Genomic DNA, 19,600 nt, shown 5'->3' with positions numbered 1-19,600 from the left:
TATACACCCCTACCCCGATATAACGTGACCCAATATAACATGAATTCGGATATAATGCGTTAAAGCAGTGCTCCGGGGGGGGGGGGGGCTGCGCACTCCAGCGGATCAAAGCAAGTTCGATATAACGCGGTTTCACCTATAACACGGTAAGATATTTTGGCTCCCGAGGACAGCGTTATATCGGTGTAGAGGTGTATTTGTGTGTGTGTGTGTATGTATGTATTAATAGCTGCTTTCACTTCACCATGGCTGATTCCTAATAATTGTTGTTGGTCAAGAACCAGTTGCAGGTCTAATCACATCAGGCTGCTACTGGCAAAAAATCAGCATGGAATTCAGTCCCTCCATGCCAGAAGCTGGAGTGGCGCCTCGACTCCATGGTGCTCAATATGTGACCCTGCCGACTCAGTGCCGCCTCAGTTCCTTCTTACCGCCTGTGACAGTCGTTGGAACTGAGGTGGCTTGCTTTCGCAAGTGCTCCCCTAGTTCTTCTATAGCTCAGTGTATATAGTTTTCCTAGTTTTAATAATTTATAGCTTATAGTTACGTAAATCTTAGTGTATAGGCATGGGGAGTTGCCCACCCAAACTTTCCTGTTCCCTCTTGGGACTTGAGCATGCCTCAATCCCAAGGATTTTAAACCCTGCAAGTCTAGACACTTGAGGCAACCTCCATGACTCTTTCCTCAAGTGTCTAGGGGAAGTGCAGCAGATGGACCGGTGCAAGATTTGCAACAGGTTCCGTCCCAGAACTAAAAAAGAGCAGGACTTTTGTTTAAAACAGCTCCTCCTGGAGGCGTCTCTGAGACCTCGGCCTGGCAGGATCTGGCGCTGAGTTCTTCTGTGCGGAGCACTCTGGCCTCTGTAAGAGAAGCGGTGCCGGGAAAGGACTATCGGCACAGAGAGACTTAGCACCATTACTCCCTGGTACCAAAGCCGGTGGAGACGGCACGGCACTGGTCTCACTCCCCGGTGCTACAGCAGCGGCACTGGAAGGAAACAGGGCAGGGACCAACGCCCTACACTGAGATCTGCCGCCCTGGAAGTCGCCACTGGGGTGCGTCCTACAGAGGAGCACCCAGCACCGAAGGTTCAGGAGCCAGCACCGTCTACTTTGGCCCCGCAAGGGGGGGCCGTTGAGTCCAGTGCTCTTAAGGCTCTCTGAGTCAGGTGGTGGGGGATGTGGACCTGCCAACCACCCTGGACACCTCTGAGCCCACGAGGGACTTAATCGCCATGACAGCACCATGGTCCCTGATCGCTTGAGAAAAGCCTCCAGCACCGTAGTGTGTGGCACTGTCTTGAGGCAAGCCCGCATAGTTGATGCGTCCAATCGCATCTCCACAGCACTTGTCCCCAGCACCGGCAAGAAGACTCCCTGCGGGGAGTCCCACCACCGCTCTAGCTCGCGGCGCCGTTCCCAGTCTCAGCACCGCTCCCCACTGAGGCACCAGTACCAACACGGCAGAGATCCTGCTCACAGCATCACTTGATGTCTCAACGCCAGTCCATTTCGCGGCACTGCTCTCCAGCGCGGCTCTGTTCGGCACCGCCCTGGCCTTCGTGGTCCCGGTCTTAGTCTTTGGACTCTGAAGAGGAGTCCTGGTACTCCAAACGTAGCCGGCACAGGTCAGGCCAGATGTGGGTGCAGGGCCATGGCCTGTGCAGTGGCCATTCTGGACCCCTTTGGCATACCACCAGGCCCAGGGGGCTCCATCCAAGGGCTCCCAATCCATGGTGTCCAAGCCGCAGGTGCCAGCAGCATTGGCCAGTCGCCCCACCCCTAAGGGTGCCAGGGTGACACTGGCCCCCCTACCTCCCCCAGAGCCAACCACCACTACCACAGTGGAGGTGGGGCAATTGGACCCAGCAGTTCAGGAGGGCCATCAGGACCCTTTACCCCCATTGGCGTCCTTGTCGTTCTCCCCGGTAGCAGGGCCTTCCACCTCAGAGCAGCCCCCCCATAGACAGCCGCGCCCACCAGGACCTGCTGCGCAGAATGGCACACAACATGGGTCTGCAGGCCAAGGAGATGGTAGAGCCGGAGGACCCCATGGTGGACATCTTGGCCCTGGAAGGCCCATCGAGGGTGGCTCTACCCCTCATTATGCAGAGAGAAACACCAGGAACTATTCATGGTATTCATCAACCTAACCAAGGCCTCTGACTCTATCAATCGTGATGCCCTATGGAGGGTGCTGTGTAGGTTTGGCTGTCCACAGAATTCATTTCCATCATCAGACTACTCCATGATGGGATGACTGCCACCATTTTGTGCAATGGTTCAGAGTCCAAACCATTCACCATTTGCACTGTTGTCAAGCAGGGCTATGTCATTCCTCCAACACTCTTCTCTATTTACCTTGCTGTGATCCTGATTCTCATTCACGACCGCCTTCCTAATGGAATCGGGATTGAGTATCGTATGGATGGCTAACTCCTCAATCTTTGATGTCTCCAAACAAAATCTAAGATCACAAGAATTGGCATCACTGACCTTCAGTATGCAGATGACTGTCATTCTTGCACACACAGAGGCCAACCTGCAAAGCACCCTAAATCTTTTTGCAGATGCCTATCACAGCCTGGGTGTCTCTCTCAACATTGGGAAAACCAAGGTACTCTACCAGCCCTCACTTGCACAAACTAGTCTTTGTACTCCACAAATCACCATCAACGGAGAACCCCTGGAAAATGTGGACCATTTTCTGTACCTTGGCAGCCATCTCTCCCAAACAGCCAACATTGACACAGAAATTGAATACAGGATCTGCTGTGCCAGCACATCTTTTGGAAGACTACTCAAACGAGTATTCAATGATAGGGATCTACAAACAGGTACTAAGATTTTGGTTTACAAGGCAGTTGTCATCCCCACCCTTCTCTATGGGTGTGAGACATGGGTAACCAACAGATGGCATCTCAAGGGACTGGAGTTTTCCAGCAGCGCTGCCTCACGAGGATTCTCAGGACCAGCTGGGAAGACCGACGCACTAACATCAGCATTCTCTCTGCAGCCAACATCAGCAGTGTAGAAACGCAGGTCATGAAATACCAACTCCACTGGGCTGACCACTATATAGGTATGCCTGACACTTGCCTCCCGAAGGAAGTACTCTTCTCTGAGTTAAGTCAGGGAAAAATGGCTTGCGGAGGGCAGCGGAAGCATTTCAAAGACATACTGAAAGTACATCTTAAAAAGGGAGGCATCAACCCAACAAAGTGGGAGGATTTAGCACGGAACAGAATGCAGTGGCACCACAACATACACCAAGCCACACCTCACTTTGAGGAGAACAGACGTGATCATGAGACAGAGAATCAACAAAGGAGGGGAAAAAGGGCACAAGACTCCAGCCAACAACTATGTCTCCTCCAAGATTACATCTGTCACTTCTGTGGGAAAATCTGCAGGGCAAGAATTGGGCTCCTCAGCCACTTAAAAACTCACCAATGAACCCTCTTGGCAAACATCATTCTCGCATCAAGGGATAGCCGAAGAAGACGATCCCTCTATAAAACCATCCAGGCCAACACAAGGACCCAATGGCAGACCCCCGGCTTCCATCCCTCCCACAGCAAAGGGTGTGGAGAGGAAATACTTCATCCTATCTAAGGGGTATGCATACCTCTACACCCACCCACAGCCCTGCTTGTTGGTGGTGACTATGGTGAACAAACGAGAGAGGCAGGGGCAGCAGGGTCCTACTCCCAAATCAAAGGAGTCCATGCGGCTGGACCTTTTTGGATGCACGGTCTATTCAATCAGGGGTTTGAAACTCAGGATTGCCAACCAGCAGGTAATTCTGAGCAGGTACAGCTTCAACTCCTGGAACTCCATGCTAAAATTCAGGAAGTTGGAACCTGCAGAGTCCAGGGAGGAGTTTGGGGCTATTGTTGAGGAGGGCAAAGCAGTGGTACAGACCTCATTACAGGCCTCACTGGATGCTGCGGACTCGGTGGCATACACCTTATCCTCTGGCATCGCCATGAGGCGTAGCTCATGGCTCCAGGCCTTGGGGCTGCCATCTTAGGTGCAACAGCCCCTCCAGGACCTGCCATTTGACGGGGCGGGCCCGTTTGCGGAGCAAACTGACTCCAAGCTGCATAGCTTTAAAGACTAGGGCTACACTGAAGTCGCTAGGGGTGCATACCCTGACCACTCAGCAGAAACACTTTTTAAACCTCAGCCCTCACACACCCCTACCAGCCACGTCCTAGACAGGACTACTCTATGAAGCGTGGTAGGAATGGCAGGCGCAACCCGTCCCAGCCCTCATCTAACCAGGGCCAGGCGTGCACTTCCTCAGGCTCTGAGCAGGCCTTTTGAAGGTGTGCCCAGGGATGACGTACCAGCCACTGGACCGGATCCTCACCCCTGCTTCCTGAATCGTTTATCCCACTTTTACCGTACTTGGTCCCAAATAACAACGGACCACTGGGTTCTTTGCACAGTAGAAGTGGGATATTCTCTCCAATTCTGCTCCTCCCCCCCATTCCCCGTTCCTCTTCAGGGACCCTTCTCACGAGCATCTCCTTAAACAGGAGGTGCAGACACTCCTCGCTGCAGGGGCAGTGGAGGAGGTTCCTCAGGAGCTATGGGGCAAGGGATTCTACTCTAGTTATTTACTAATCCCCAAAACCAAGGGGCGGGGGGGGGGTCTCAGACCCATTCTAGACCTGCAAGGCCTCAACAGATTCATGAGAAATTTGAAGTTCTGCATGGTCTCCTGGTACTCTGCCCTCGACCTCAAGGATGCGTACTTCCACATATCCATACGTCCTACTCACGGATAGTTCCTCAGGTTTGTGGTCAACCACAACCATTATCAATTCATGGTCCTTCCCTTCGGCCTGTCAACAGCCCTCCCCCCTCCCTCCCCAGTATTCACCAAGTGCATGTTGATCGTAGCAGCCTTCCACTGTCGAAGACAGGTGCAGATATACCCGTACCTCGATGACTGGCTGCTTCAGGGGCACTCTAGGGATCAGGTAGATGTGCAGATCCAGTTTGTGAGATCCACCTTTGACAGGCTGGGCCTTCTCCTTAACGAGAGCAAGTTGTTAAACTCAAAGGATAGTTTATCGGGGCAGTGCTGGACTCGGGTCAGGCCAGGGCGTTCCTGCCAGAGGCCTACTTCCAAGCAATGTCAGAGATCATACAAGGCCTCAGACGGTACCCCACCACCACAGCACGGGGCTGCCTGAGGCTTCTCGGTCATATGGCGTCTTGCACATACATGGTTCAGCATGCCAGGATGCGTCTCAGACCTCTCCAAGCTTGGCTCGCGTAAGCTTATTGCCCGGGGCGTGACAGTCTGGACTTAGTGGTCAGCCTTCCAGTGCAGGTCCTCCAATCTCTCAGCTGGTGGCTCAACCTGCAAGACGTGTGCAAGGGAGTCCCTTTCCACAGGCCCCAGCTCTCCCTGTCCCTGGTAACGGACGTGTCAGCACTGGGGTGGGGCGTGCATCTGGGAGACCTTCAGCTGCAGGGTCTCTGGTCCCAGGATGAGCTCTTGCTCTACATCAACATCAAGGAGTTGAGGGCTGTATGGCTAGTGTGCCAAACCTTCCAGGCTCACCTGCAGAGTCAGTGCGTGGGAGTCATGATGGACAACACAACTGCAATGTTTTATATAAACAAGCAGGGCAGGGCCCATTCCTCTCCCCATGTCAGGAAGCCCTCCAGCTGTGGGAGCTCTGCATAGCCCACGCCATTCACCTGGAGGCGACGTACCTCTCAGATTCACAGAACAAGCTGGCAGACTACCTCAGCAGATCCTTCCGCAACCACAAGTGGTCCATCTGGATGGATGTCATTCACGTCGTTTTCCGGAGGTGGGGAACTCCCATATCGACCTCTTCACTCAGGGCAACAAGAAGTGTCCGCGGTTCTGCTCCTTTCAAAACCACAGCCAGGGCTCCCTTGCAGATGCATTTCTCCTCCCCTGGTTGGATCATCTGCTGTACGCGTTCCCACCATTTCCACTTGTGCACAAGGTCCTGCTCAAAATCCAGAGGGACAAGGTGACAGTCATAATGGTGGCCGGGCATGGCCCCACCAGCATTCCTCTCATCCTGGAGTACCTGTTACACCCTAAGCAGCAAGGTCTGGTAGCTTCTTCCAACAAGGTGCACTTGGCAGCTCTCTCTGCATTCCACCCGGGAGTGGCCAGGCGCTCCATTTTCATCAACCCCATGGTTGGCTGCTTCCTCAAAGGTCTAGAGCGGCTGTACCCACAGGTTTGGCAGCCGATCCCTGCGTTGGGACCTCAACCTGGTTCTTTCCAAACTGATGGGCCCCCCATTTAAACCGCTGGCAACTTGTTCGCTTCTGTTCCTATCATGGAAGGTTGCCTTTCTAGTCACCATTACTTCGGCAAGGAGTGAGGGCCTTCGGAACTTAAGGCCCTCACCTCCAACTCTCCCTACATGGTTTTCTTTAAGGACAAGGTGCAGATTAGACCTCACCCAGCTTTCCTTCCAAAGGTTGTGTCCCAATTTCACTCCAACCAGATTTTCCTGCCTATTTTTTACCCTAAACCTCATGCAAGCAGCTGGGAACAGACTCCACTCGCTGGACATTCAACAGGCGCTTGCCTTTTACATTGAGCACACGAAGCTGTTCTGAAAGTCGAACCAGCTGTTTGTGGTGGTGGCAGACTGCATGGAAGGTCTTCCGGTCTTGTCGCAGAGGATCTCATCGAGGATCACCTCCTGCATCCGCACCTGCTAAGAACTGGCCAATGTTCCAGCCCTGGCACCCACGGCGCATTCCACAAGGGCGCAGGCCTCCTCAATGGTGTTCCTGGCCCAGGTGCCAATTCAAGAGATCTGCAGGGCGGCAACGTTGTCCTCGATGCACACTTTCGCCGCTCACTATGCCATTACCCAGCACACTAGAGATGACGCAGTTTTCGGCAGAGCAGAGCTCCACTCTGTGATTCCATAACTCCGACCCCACTTCTGAGGTAAGGCTTGGGAGTCAGCTAACTGGAATCAACATGAGCAAGTACTCGGAGAAAAAAACGTTACTTGTACCAAGAACTGTTGCTCTTTGAGATGTGTTGCTCATGTCCATTCCAGACCCACCTGCCTTCCTCTCTGTCAGAGTAGCTGGCAGGAAGGAACTGAGGAGGCACCAGGTCAGCAGGGTCATATATTGAGCACCACGGTGGTGCCACTCCAGCGGGCTCCACAGCCAACCCGATGGGTGCTGCTAGGGGAAAACTTTCCGATGATTCTGCACGCAGTACGCGCACACCTAACTGGGATCGACATGAGCAACACATCTCAAAGAACAACAGTTATGAGAAAGTGAGTAACTTTTTTTTCTCCAGACTGCCCTTAATGGGAATAGCTGGGTGATGATGGTGGTTTGAAGATGAAACGTGGTCACCTAAAGACAATCATTACTCAGACCATCTCTGTACTTACCCTGTGAAAACAGACCTTGTACTGCAGCTAAAGTCATTAGTGCCCAATCCATCAAGCCCCAGGCATGCATTTAGCATCAACCTGAAGGGATGATGAGTTGAGACTCAACTTTTCTTTTGAAACCTTATAGCTGTGACAGTTAACAAGTCGTCCAATGCACTGCACTAAGGAAGTGAAGAGTAAACCATTTCACAGCTTTTCCTCCCCACTCAGCATGCAGACTCACTCTTTTCTTCTAATCTCCCCTAAGCTAAGAAGGCCCTTTCCACAAAAATCACCCAACCTCCCCACAACATTTTATTCCCTATGCTAGTTCCAGGACAGTTTTCTCCTAGGTAAGCTGCAGAATTCACTTACATCTCCTCCATAAATCCCAGGTGTTACTAGTAATATGAGGTCACCTCAGGAGCTACAGGACAGAGATCAGTGAGGGTTTCTGGAAGTAGGGTGGATTTGGGGGTTGTTCCTGGCAAGGATCCCTACTTGGTCTCTCTTTCCATCACTTCAGGAAACCTGCATCTCCCTCTGTAAATCTGCCATTTGCTAAGCAGTACAGACCAGTGGTTTAACTTTCAGAAGGGCAGAACACCCACAAATCCAATGGAAGATGCAGGTGCTCAATACTTCTGAAAATCAGGACCCTAGTAATGACCTAATTCTATGGGCTAAACTATAAGATCACCTTGACCTAAACAAACCATATTTCTATAGCTACTACAACTGTAAAGTAAGAATATGAAAGCAGTTGCAAGAATAAAATGGGACAAAACTAGCCTGTGGGACTCTAGCTCTAGAATTAAATGTATTTAGGATAGCAATGTAATTGTGGACAGTGGGTGTTTTTTTATTGTTTTCCTTACTCCTATGTGAACACTTGGTGTGAATGTAGTTTGGCATGTGTGCTTGTGCACTACATGCTCTAAGAAATTGCTAATCATAGAATATGATTAATACCATATTTTGCTTCCTGACCAGATGACAAACTTTGTTGTTGTTTTTTAAAAAGGCAGGTATATCTGGTTGGACAGGGAGCCTAGACTGATGCATAAAATTTGACAGTTCACATAAGGATGTGGATAGCTGCATGAACAGCCATTACTCAGACGTTGGTGCGAATCCCAGTCTAGAGAAAAGGACACTAAGATGGTAGCATCAACCTGCTATTTTGAACACAAGTGAATGATTATGAATACCCTTGCACTATTCAGTAGCTCAGTTTAGGAGCATGGTTACAACAAAGTTATCTGAAAAATCTCTGCTTTAGTGACATCTAGTGGTCAGAAGTATCCATGTCTATCAAGCTTAGGCTTTGTCTACAAGCAAATTTGCATCTATTTCATTAAACAGTTTAGCGTAGGTGGTGCAACTCCCTGTGTGGACACTTTCTATTTCTGTTTGAGTGGCTTATTTGGTTTAGTTTAAACCTGTTCCTAATTGATTTCTGCTAAACCAAAATAATCCTGATGTAAATTGAAATAAGATAAATTGAAATAAGAGGGATTGTCCCTGTTTAAGTTCACACCTTCACACCTATGCTACACAGTTAGGTCAACCTAAGGCAGTTTGTCAACCTATGTCAGTGTCTACACTGCAACCTTGCTCCCGCTGATATAAGTGACCTACTATACCGCCACGAGAGGCTCAGGGCTCATGTCAGTCGAGTTAGAAGCCAGATATTGGCTTTGGGCTGTCTTGTCAATTTCATGGCTCTGCTGGCACTGTGAATTTGACAAGAAAGCTGGCTCCCCAGCTGGGCTGCTTCTGGGTCTCCACTCTAAGCCCGGCTTCTGGCTTGGGTGGCCACCCATGATCCCCACCAGAAGCATGGCAGCTGACTGGCTTCCAGGTGTGGATCTCCCTGCCGGAGGCAAGAAATCCCAGGCAGCTGCCCATTCCCCAACTGGGAGCTGTGCAGAGCTGAGAGCTCTGGCACCCAGTCCCACACACAGCCCCTCTTCAGTTGGTGGAAGCACTCCTCGTGAAGATGCACACCACCGCCAGAAGGAGGATAGTGTGGACATCAGCCACCACGGTAATAACAGTGCAGACATGCCCTTAGACTGATCTCTTGGTGTAGACAGCACCCAGCTGACTGTGGTGAGGTGGCCTGTCTGAAAGGCAGTGACAATTAGCTTTAGGTTCAATTTCCATTGTGTTTGTCAATGTAACCATGCACACACACCAAGTTTACTGTCTATAAGCTATGTTATTCAGCAACCATCCAAAGCAATACAGCCAGTTTATTCTCACCTGGACGAAGAGGAGGTTTCCAAATGAGCTACAGCCTGTCTTCACACTGAATAGGTCTCGAAGCATTTTATAAAGGTGGTGGCTGTTATTCTGACTTCTCTCACTGGGGATACTGAGACAGAGGAAACAGAAGTTAAGAACCAAATTTTCAAGTGTCCCCTATTTTTGGATGCCCAACTGGATAGTGAGGCCTGAATTTCAGAAGTGCTGAACACCTACAGCTAGTATTGAGTTGAAACAGTAGTTACACAACCCTTCCGAAAATTGGGCCGGGGGGGCGGGGTCTAATGCAGGGCAACCAAAAGTAGTGATTTTTTTTTTTTAATAAAATACATGCTTTCGTCAAGGAATCTTGCAGGTGTGAACAGAATCTACGTCTCCTAGCTCAGCGTCCCCTTTTCTAATCACTAAGTTCTCTCCAGTACTCAGCCAAAGAAACTGAGCTGGATGGTAAAGATTGCTATGGGTGGCGGGGGTGGGAAGGATTCTTCCCTCCTCCATATCCGGACTGGGAAGCAAGTGTAGAAGCTGAAATACTTCATAAGCAGTATGCTATCCTAATGGCCGGAGTAGCCTCAGACCTTATGTAAGTTTACGGTTCCCACCATCCATGCAAGTGCGGAGAAGAACCAAATGCACATAACGTAGCAGATGATCTTTTGCCTCCTCAACTACCATCGCAAATGTCATGCGAGGGCGACCTCTGCAGACCTGGGGTAACCTACCCCTGCACAGCAAAACCACACAATTCCAGACTCCCCTTCACAACTGCAAATGAAAGGGCAGAATAGGCTTTTTTGACATATGTATTAGGACTGGGAAAAAATAAAGCAACACCCTTTAATTAGTTTAGCTCTGGTACTCTAATCCCATGGTGCCAGTTCTTGTGATCTTATTGTAAACTTAGCAATATTTGATTTCCTTAAAACCCCAGCTTCTGAAGTCAAATAATTACATGAGAATCTCAGATTTCATTTTTTTTTTAAGTTTGTGGAGAAGACATGACCTGAGTGCACCCCAAAAGCTCAGAAACTAGAAGGGATTTTTTTTTTTTTTTTTACATCTTGTGATTTCTTGGGACCTTACTTATGATTCTCAAATGCTTAAGGTTAGCATTAATACAAATATCATGAAGGAAGCCCAAAAGGGATTACATAGATACTCCCCATCTGCCAATTGGGATTTCAATGTCATAGTTAAACATCTCGTGACCAATCCAAATAGACCAGAAGAGATCAATTAGCCTATACTCTCAACAGCAAAATTTAGTTCAGGCTGGGACTAGCTTTGTTGTCATGAGAAAAATTGCAGATGACTTGGAAAATGCCCTGTAGCAAAACCAGAGCAGCATTTTCAGTTTATCAAGATTACAAAGCTCTAAGATGGGTCGGCAACCTATGGCACACACCCCAGGCCCCTGCCCTGAGCCCCCTCACACACACCCTGCTCTGAGCCCTGCAGCCCCACACACACCCCAGGCCCGTGCCCTGAGCCTTATACCCCATCACACACACCCAGCCCTCTGCTTGACTCCTTCACCCCCCCCAACCCCAGCCCTGACTCTGGCACCCCCACACATACCCAGGTCCCCCACACCCCAGCCCTGACTCTGGCACCCCCACACATACCCAGGTCCCCCACACCCCATGCCCTGACACCTGCACCCCCTCACATACCCCCAGCCCTCTGCCCTGACTCTTGCACCCCCCCACACCCCATGCACCCCCCACATTCCCCCCCCCAAGCACCAAACGGGAGCTCCTGCACCCTCCCCACATTCCCACCTGCACCCCTCGCACCAAATGGGATCTGCCCAGGTAAGCGCTCCACACCCAAACCTCCTGCCCCAACCCTGAGCCCCCTCCCTCATTCTAGCTCCTGGCCAGACCCTACACCCCAACCCTCAGCCTGCTCCTTCACCCCCCGCCCTATGCTCAGTGCAGACAGAGAGGAAGAGAATGGGCCAGAACCAGGGAGAAGGTAGGTACCCACTGTATGTGGGCAGGGCCGGGACCCAAGACCTGCAGCAGGCTGAGCGGATCTGGAAGCTGGGATCCCGGCTGGCAGGAGTCGACAGATGGAACCCCTGAGTGGCAGCGGGCTGAGCCGCTCAGCCCACTGCCGGTCTGGGGTCCCTGCCGCAGGCCCCGCTCAGCCCGCGCCGGCCTAGGTGAACAGAACCCCAGACCAGCAGCGGGCCGGCGGTGTAAGATCAACATTTTAATTTAATTTTAAATGAAGCTTCTTAAACATTTTGAAAACCTTGTTTATTTTACAATACAACAATAGTTTAGTTATATAATATATAGTTAGAGAGAGAGACCTTCTAAAAAACATTAAAATGTACTACCAGCACGTGAAACCTTAAATTAAAGTGAATAATGAAGACTCGGCACACCGCTTCTGAAAGGTTGCTGACCCCTGCTCTAAGATGTCAAATCAAACATCTTCTCTCATTACCCACCCACTGAAATGTGAAATAATTAGCACTTTTACAGCACTTTCCTTTTTCAAAGCACTGTGCAACCCTACTTCAACCTATCTTAGAAAACTAACCTTAGCAGCAAAGAACTCTCTCATAGTCTGAAAAGGCCAAGAGTCTCATACTTTTAAGTGAATAGAAAGATATCAGGCCCTCTGCTCAGTGCTTGTTGTGGAGAAAATCACCCTCTGATGAAAGATCCTCAGTTAATTCTATTTTTCCTGGGAGCTTCTACAAGGTATCATCGTTGTCCATAAATGTCACCATGGATGGGGAGGTTTGCTCCCTGTCCCAACTCTTTGCCCCTGGCCCCCAGCCTCCCCGCACTGCTCCCCACTTCCCTCCTTACCCCTCCAGCTGTCAAGAGATTCCCTGCTCACCCCCCGCTCACTCACTTCCTTACCCCCCCCACCACTCACCTCCTCGCTTCCCTGCCAGACACCCCACATCAAATCTCCCCGCCTGCCTGTCGCTCGCCTCCTCACTCCTCCACCAGACCACCCCCCACCTGCCCCCTCACCGCCTGCCAGACTACCTGTCTGCCTATCACTAGCCTCCTCACTCCTCCACCCAACTCCTCAGACCCCTGCCAGACCACCCCCACCTGCCCGCCTCCTCCATACCCCCTGCCCGCTGCAAGACTCCCACCCCAGCCAGCCTGCCTCCTCACCCCCTGCCAGACCCACTGCCTGTCTGCCACTCACCTAACCCCCGCCAGACCCCACCATTCACCTCCTCACTCTTCTGCCAGACCCCACCACCCACCGTGAGACCCGCCCCCCCCACCTCTTCCCGCCCGCCAGACCCCATCACCCACTGTGAGGCCCCCCCGCCCACGTCCTCCCACCCCTGCCAGACCCCCCCCTGCCCACCTGCCGTGAGATCCGCCTGCCCACCCCCTCCAGGACTTCCAGAGGGGAAGGGATGGAGAGGAGGAAGAAACACCAGGCAGCAGCAACAGCAGGCAGTGGGGGCCTTGGGGAAGGGGCGAAGCAGAGAGGGAAGAGGCATGGCCACCTCAGCCCAGTGGCGAGTCGGCAGCAGCTTAGCCTCCCCTGGCCTGTTATACCCGCCACCCATGAATGTCACCTACTGAACTCCTACAGCTGTGCTTAGGCAGCCACAGCAGAGGAAATAGCATGTGCTGGGGACAATAGTCGCTTCCCCTCTGCTACTATTCGAACAGCAGGGTCCAGTAGAACCTCAGATTTACAAACACCTTGGGAACGGAGATTGTTTGTAACTCTGAAATGTTTGTAACTGAACAAAATTTTATGGTTGTTCTTTCTAAAGTTTACAACTGAACATTGACTTAATAGAGCTTTAAAACTTTACTATGCAGAAGAAAAATGCTGCTTTTAACCATCTTAATTTAAATGAAACCAGCAGTTTCCTTACATTGTCAAATCTTTCCTTTTAAACTTTCCCTTTTTTTTAGTAGTTCACATTTAACACAGTACTGTACAGTAACTCCTCAAGTAAAGTCGTCCCAGTTAACACTGTTTCGTTATTAGGTTGCTGATCTATTAGAGAACATACTCATTTAAGGTCACACAATGTTCTGTTATATGGTTGTTTGGCTCGCCTGCCTGGCATTCCAGCTGGGGAGCGGGGGCTTACCCCACTCCGCCCGCCTGGCATTCCAGCTGGGGAGCGGGCAAGCCCCTGCTCCCTGGCAGGAGCGCCGGGCTGGCACAGTGGGGCAAGTCCCCATGCCCAACCCTACTACGCCCCTGCCTCAATCAAGCTTCACAAACATCATTGGTGAGTACAGTATTAAATTGTTTAAAACTTATACTGTATATGTATATAATGTCTTTTGTCTAGTGAAAAAAATGTCCTTGGAACCTAGCCCCCCTCCCCCTTTACATTAATTCTTATGGGGAAATTGGATTCACTTAACATCATTTCGCTTAAAGTAGCATTTTTCAGGAATATAATTACAACATTAAGTGAGGATTTACTGTACTGTATTTGCTTTCTTTGGGTCTGTACTGCTGCATGATTGCATACTTCCAGTTCCAAACGAAATGTATGGTCAACCAGTCAGTTCGTAACTCTTGTGTTCATAACTCTGGGGTTCTCTTGTACTTCATGCAAGAATTAAGAGACAAGCTGTTCGAATCAGAAGCTTCATTGGCAACTGGGAGCCTGTCATAGGCTTTACCTCTAGAGCACCCCCTTTGGGTGGGTACAGGTGCTGTTTCTCCCCTCACCAGCTTCCTCTGGAGCAGGGCATGAAAAGAATGGTCTATTTCCAGCTACCACTATCAGGGAGACAATTCTCTCCTCCCCCAGGTCCAAGTGAATAAGGTAAGGTGGAGCAGCCAGTCTTACAGCCCACAGTTTAGGTTCATCCTACTCTCCTTGCCAAGCAACTGATCAACAGCCCCTGAGCTAGGGCTGAGTTCTCTAGGCTTTTATGAGGCTAATGGGCCCTGGCTGAGCTTCCTGGGCTCTACAGAAAATAAAGGAGAATCCCTCTACTTGTCCAGAGGGCCATCAGCAGCCGTATGGTGGGTTCAGAAAGCTCTCTGTCCCAGTTCTACTTCCCTCTGAGGTGCACCTTCCCCCGAGCTTGGATCCCTGTTTGTTTTTTGTTTTTTAAATCCTTCTCCAGGTTCAGCAAGCCTGGGTTGCAGCTGATTGTGCCCAGAGGATCGCGTTAACCCCTTCCTGATGGGGTGGGAACTTCTCCCACCACAGAACTGTTCGAGTTGTTTTATTGTTATACTGATTTCTAGAGCATTGATCCCTAGGACATCTAGACACACTAATTACAAAGATAAGTACACAAAACAAAGTTACTCAGTACTAAATAAATCATATGGGTTTCATATTGTGTCCTGAAGTTCAGCAGCTTTGAGCTCTGACTACTCCTGGGGGAATTCTGCGCCACTGCACAATGCAGAATTTTGCAAAAATTAATGTTGTGCGCATAGAATTTCCTTTCCCCTCCCCCCAGAAATGGGCTGCAGAGATGTTGGCTGCCACTAGGGACCGCTGGACCCAGCAGAGCCCAGCTCACAAATAGAAGACAAGGCCGAGGAGAGGGGAGGGAACTAGAGGGTTCCCAGCAGCTGCAGTTCCCAGCGTACCCTGAAGGAAGGAGGCGGCGGCGGCAGGTAGGAATCTCCGTGCAAGCTGGAGATCCAGCATCAGGCTGTTTCTCCCTCTAGATCCCGGAGCTCTGGGGGGCAGAGGTATGAGTGTCAGGGCCGCGGCTGGCATCTGGGGGGGTAGGGGATGTAAGTGTCTGGGATGGGGGGACTGCGGCTGGGCTCTGGAGGGGGTGGTGAGAGTGTCTGGGCTGGGGGGGCCCATGGCTGGGCTCTGGGGCAGAGGGGGTGTGAGTGTTTGGCCCCCCGGCTGGGCTCTGAAGGGGAGGGGCAGAGAAACAGGAACTGGGTTGTTGTAGGGATTTCTTTAACTCTCTACTTCTGGGGGGAATTTTTGTGTGTGTATGTATTGTTACAGACATAGTTGCTGACAGGTATTTTGAAATAAATTACCAAAATTATTGAAACTGGAATAATGATATAGTGTTATTTTGACAAAAAATGTGCAGAATTTTAAAATATTGTGTGCTGAATTTTTAAATGTATGGCGCAGAATTCCCCCAGGAGTACCTGACAGACTGTTATGGAGAACTGGTTCCACACACAAGGAGCCTGTCACTAAGAAAGACCTGTCCTCAATGGGGAGGCAAACTCTGGCACAGGAATAGTGGGAGAGGCTAATGGAGTTTTTGCTGTTTTTGCATATATTGGGCCAGATCAGCCCTCTGTGCAAATCAGAGCAGCATCTGTTGTTGCAGCTGGGAAGAGCAAGAGTGAAGATGAACTCTGGCCTTTTTTCCCCAATGATGGTGGTTGGGGGTGGGGTGCATAGAACTGTTGTGCTGGTTCTATATCATCAGTGGATTCCCCTCTATGATAGGAAAATGAACAGGTAGCTGGTTAAGCTGAAATTACAGCCCCATTGAGCCATGCAAAAGGCCATATCACAAGAGAATTGGGCCCAGAGTGTTCAAATGGGGAGGATCCAGAAACTAGACCTTCAGCAGCCTATAGATGAGAAACATCTTTCAGGGAACTGGATCCCAGATCGTTCATGGCTTTCTAGCATAATGGACACCTTGACTGACATCAGAAACAAATGGAGAATCAAGTATAGAATTGACACCCACATTATGTTCATACTTGTTTGCACCACTCAGAGGTGAATGGACATCTTCTGCACTAGCCAGAGCTTGTTATTGGACAGCAAGTTTTACTCTAAGGTAATGTAAATGTAACAGGATAGCTGGCCCCTTAAGTTAAATCAGGCTCACCATTCCTGTTCCAATCCAGATGTGTCTTAGTGTGGTGTAATGAGGAGGGGATGTTATCCCTCAGAGTTACAAATGAGAAACACCCTAAAGGCAAGAGAGTCCACAAGCCACTGTCTAGTTTTCTCATGGAGGAGATGCCCTGAAAGAGAGTTTAGAACTCTGAGCCCAGAGAGGGAGTTCCCAAGGACAGAAAACTATGCTGAGGGCTTCAGGGAGGGGATGGCCGTGAAGGAAGTGATGAGACTTTCCTAGTGGAGCCAGATCAGGCAGCCAGAGAGTCACCTACAAATTTCTCTTGACCAGAGACTGGTGGCTGGAGAGAGCTGAAGGCTCTCCGAGGTGGAGAGCTGAAGCTAGAGGACCAGAGAAGGATGAAGGCTGATGTAGAAGTGAGCCCACTGATGTCTCCAAAACTGAAAATTAAGCAGAGAAACAGTCCAGCTAGAGGGGCTGGAGTGAGGTGCAATGAGAGATGCCAGACCTATCCCAGAGAAATGGATTGTGGTGAGAGATGCCAGAGCGGTCTTGGTGTGCTGATGGACTGTTGGGACTTGAACAATTTAAAATATGATTTGGAATGTACTGGGGAATTCTGGAGTATGTGGGTGGGACTTTTAAAATAAATTAACCCATTTTGTTGATCCTTTTTGAACAACTGTAGCACTCACTGTTTTGGAACAGGTACTTGAAATTTGATAGGAGAGTTGCCTTTGGGGCATGCCTTTGGATGTTCCTTTTGCCATTGGGGTGAAAATCCACCCATACATGGGCAAGTTAAGTCTTTGATAACTCACAGTTCACACATTCTCAGTATAAGTATCTTGGATATTTAACAGCTAAAATCTCCAAAGATTCCATCCTCACGGAGCATGCCTGAGTCTCTCGGTGCTCCTGGTGTGACTGGATTCACATAAGCAATCCCTTCAGACTGATCAAGTATGTTCCCTCCAGCCCAGGACTAGAGGTGAAGCCAGTCTTTTCCTCAGTGGCTGCTCCCATTGGTGATGGATCCGGGCATGAGAACTGAGAGCAGGGAGCCTGTCTGTTCTGTGCGCTGTGACTACATGATCCTTTCATGGCACCCAGGCAGCCATCTGATTTGAATGCAGAAGGAACAAAAGCCAGGACAGAGAAAGGACTAGATTGGGATAAAGAGTCTGGTCAGACTGGGACTGGAAGTGGGGAAAAGAGAAACTAGAAAGACTGTGCCTAGCATTGGGGGAGGGAGCCTAGGACTTGAAGCCAGTAGGTGAAATGGAGGGAACCAGTTGGCTGTGGGGAAACACTAAAACAGATTGGACAAGGAACTAGAGGGAGACTGGGACTGGCTGGGCAAAGAGCCAGGGAAGCAGTGTGTAAGGAGACTGAGACAGGATAACGATTATTTGTATTACTGTAGTGCTTAGGTGCCATAGTCATGGACCAAGACCCCACTGTGCTAGGTGCTGTACAAAAAGACAGTCCCTGCTCCAGAGAATTTACAATCTAAGCCAAGACAGGGATAAAGAGAAGCTGATGAAAGAATACAAGGAAACAAAATGGGTCAGTATGAAAGGCTGGGATCAGTCCCCCAGCAGTCTGAGGAGCCTAGAGAGGGGGACTAGGAATGAGACTGGACTCTAGATGGGGAAGGTTCTGAGGGCTGGTCTACACTAAAGCTGTAAATCGACCTAAGTTACACTACTTCAGTTACATAAGTTATGTAACCGAAGTCTATGTAATTTAGGTCAATTTACAGCGTTGTCTACACCGCACTACATCGACAGGAGACGCTCTGCTGACAACTTACCTTCCGCCTCTCGGGGAGGTGGAGCACAGAAGTCGAGGGGAGAGTGCTCTGCCATCGACTTAGCTTGCCTTCACCAAACCCGCTAACTCCACACCACTGCATCGATCACAGCAGTGCTGAGTTAGCCGTAAATAGAGACAAGCCCTGAGTTCTACAGCGAATTCTTTCCCTGATAGCTACCTGGTGGGTCTTGCCCACATGCTCAGGGCAAACTGATCACCATATTTGGGGTCAGAAAGGAAGGAATTTTTCCCTGGATCAGATTGGCAGAGACCCTGGTGTTTTTTGCCTTCCTCTGCAGCATGGTGCATAGGTCACAGGTAGGTTTAAACTAGCTTAACTGACAGATTCTCTGTAACTTGAAGTCTTTAAACCATGATTTAAGGATTTCAATAACTCAGCCAGAAGTTAGGGGTATATTACAGGAGTGGGTGGCTGAGATTCAGTGGCCTGCAATGTACAGGAGGGGGTCAGACTCGATGATCACAATGGTCCCATCTGACCTTAAAGCAGTGGTCCCCAAACTTTTTGGTCACGCTCCCCCTCCCCTTACCCAGGCCGCAACCCCCTTGAGCTGTGGCCAGGAACATGGCAAGCGCTGCAACTGGGACCACAGCCAGGGGCTGAGGCCAGGAGCAGGGCCGGAGTGGAGCTGGGGGCAGAGTAGGGCTGGGTGGCACTCCCTCCCCGCCCCCTGCTGTGCCCCCCTCACATTCCTCAGTGCTCCCTAGGGGGGCATGCCCCATAGTTTGGGCACCACTGCCTTAAAGTCTATGAGCCTTGGAGCCAGAAGTGGGGGGGAGAGAGACCAGATGAGCAGCCAGGAGGGGGGAACTGGGAGGGGATACAGGGAGAGGGAAGCAGGACTCAGAGCTGGAGCAGGGATGATTAGGCCTGGCTGGGCAAAGGGACTGGGATTAGGGGATGGAAGGGGCAGGACAGGGATAGTGATGGGCAGATGAGTCTGTGACCAGTGGGCCTCTAGGGTCAGAACTACGGCTCCTGAGTGTCAGCACCCAGTAGGGGATGGGGGGTAAGAGGCACCTCTATAAGACAAAGCCCCAAATATCAGGACTGCCCCTATAAAATCAGGACATCGGGTCACCCTAGCACCCAGCTATGCCTCAACCCCCAGGCAGGGCGTGGTCCCCCCCCCCGGGATAACAACCTTATACTGCTACCAGTCCCCTCAGCACAGGAGACAGCAGCCCGCGGGCGGAGCCGACGCCGTGGCTGGCCCGCGCGGGCGACCTCTGAGGAGCGCGGGGCCCAGCGTCTGGCTCCCCGGCTTGGCTAAGCGAGACACCGCG

Source organism: Malaclemys terrapin, chromosome 2 (assembly GCF_027887155.1).
Source record: "Malaclemys terrapin pileata isolate rMalTer1 chromosome 2, rMalTer1.hap1, whole genome shotgun sequence".
Taxonomy (NCBI): Eukaryota; Metazoa; Chordata; order Testudines; family Emydidae; genus Malaclemys; species Malaclemys terrapin.
Note: the sequence above shows the minus strand (reverse complement) of the source record.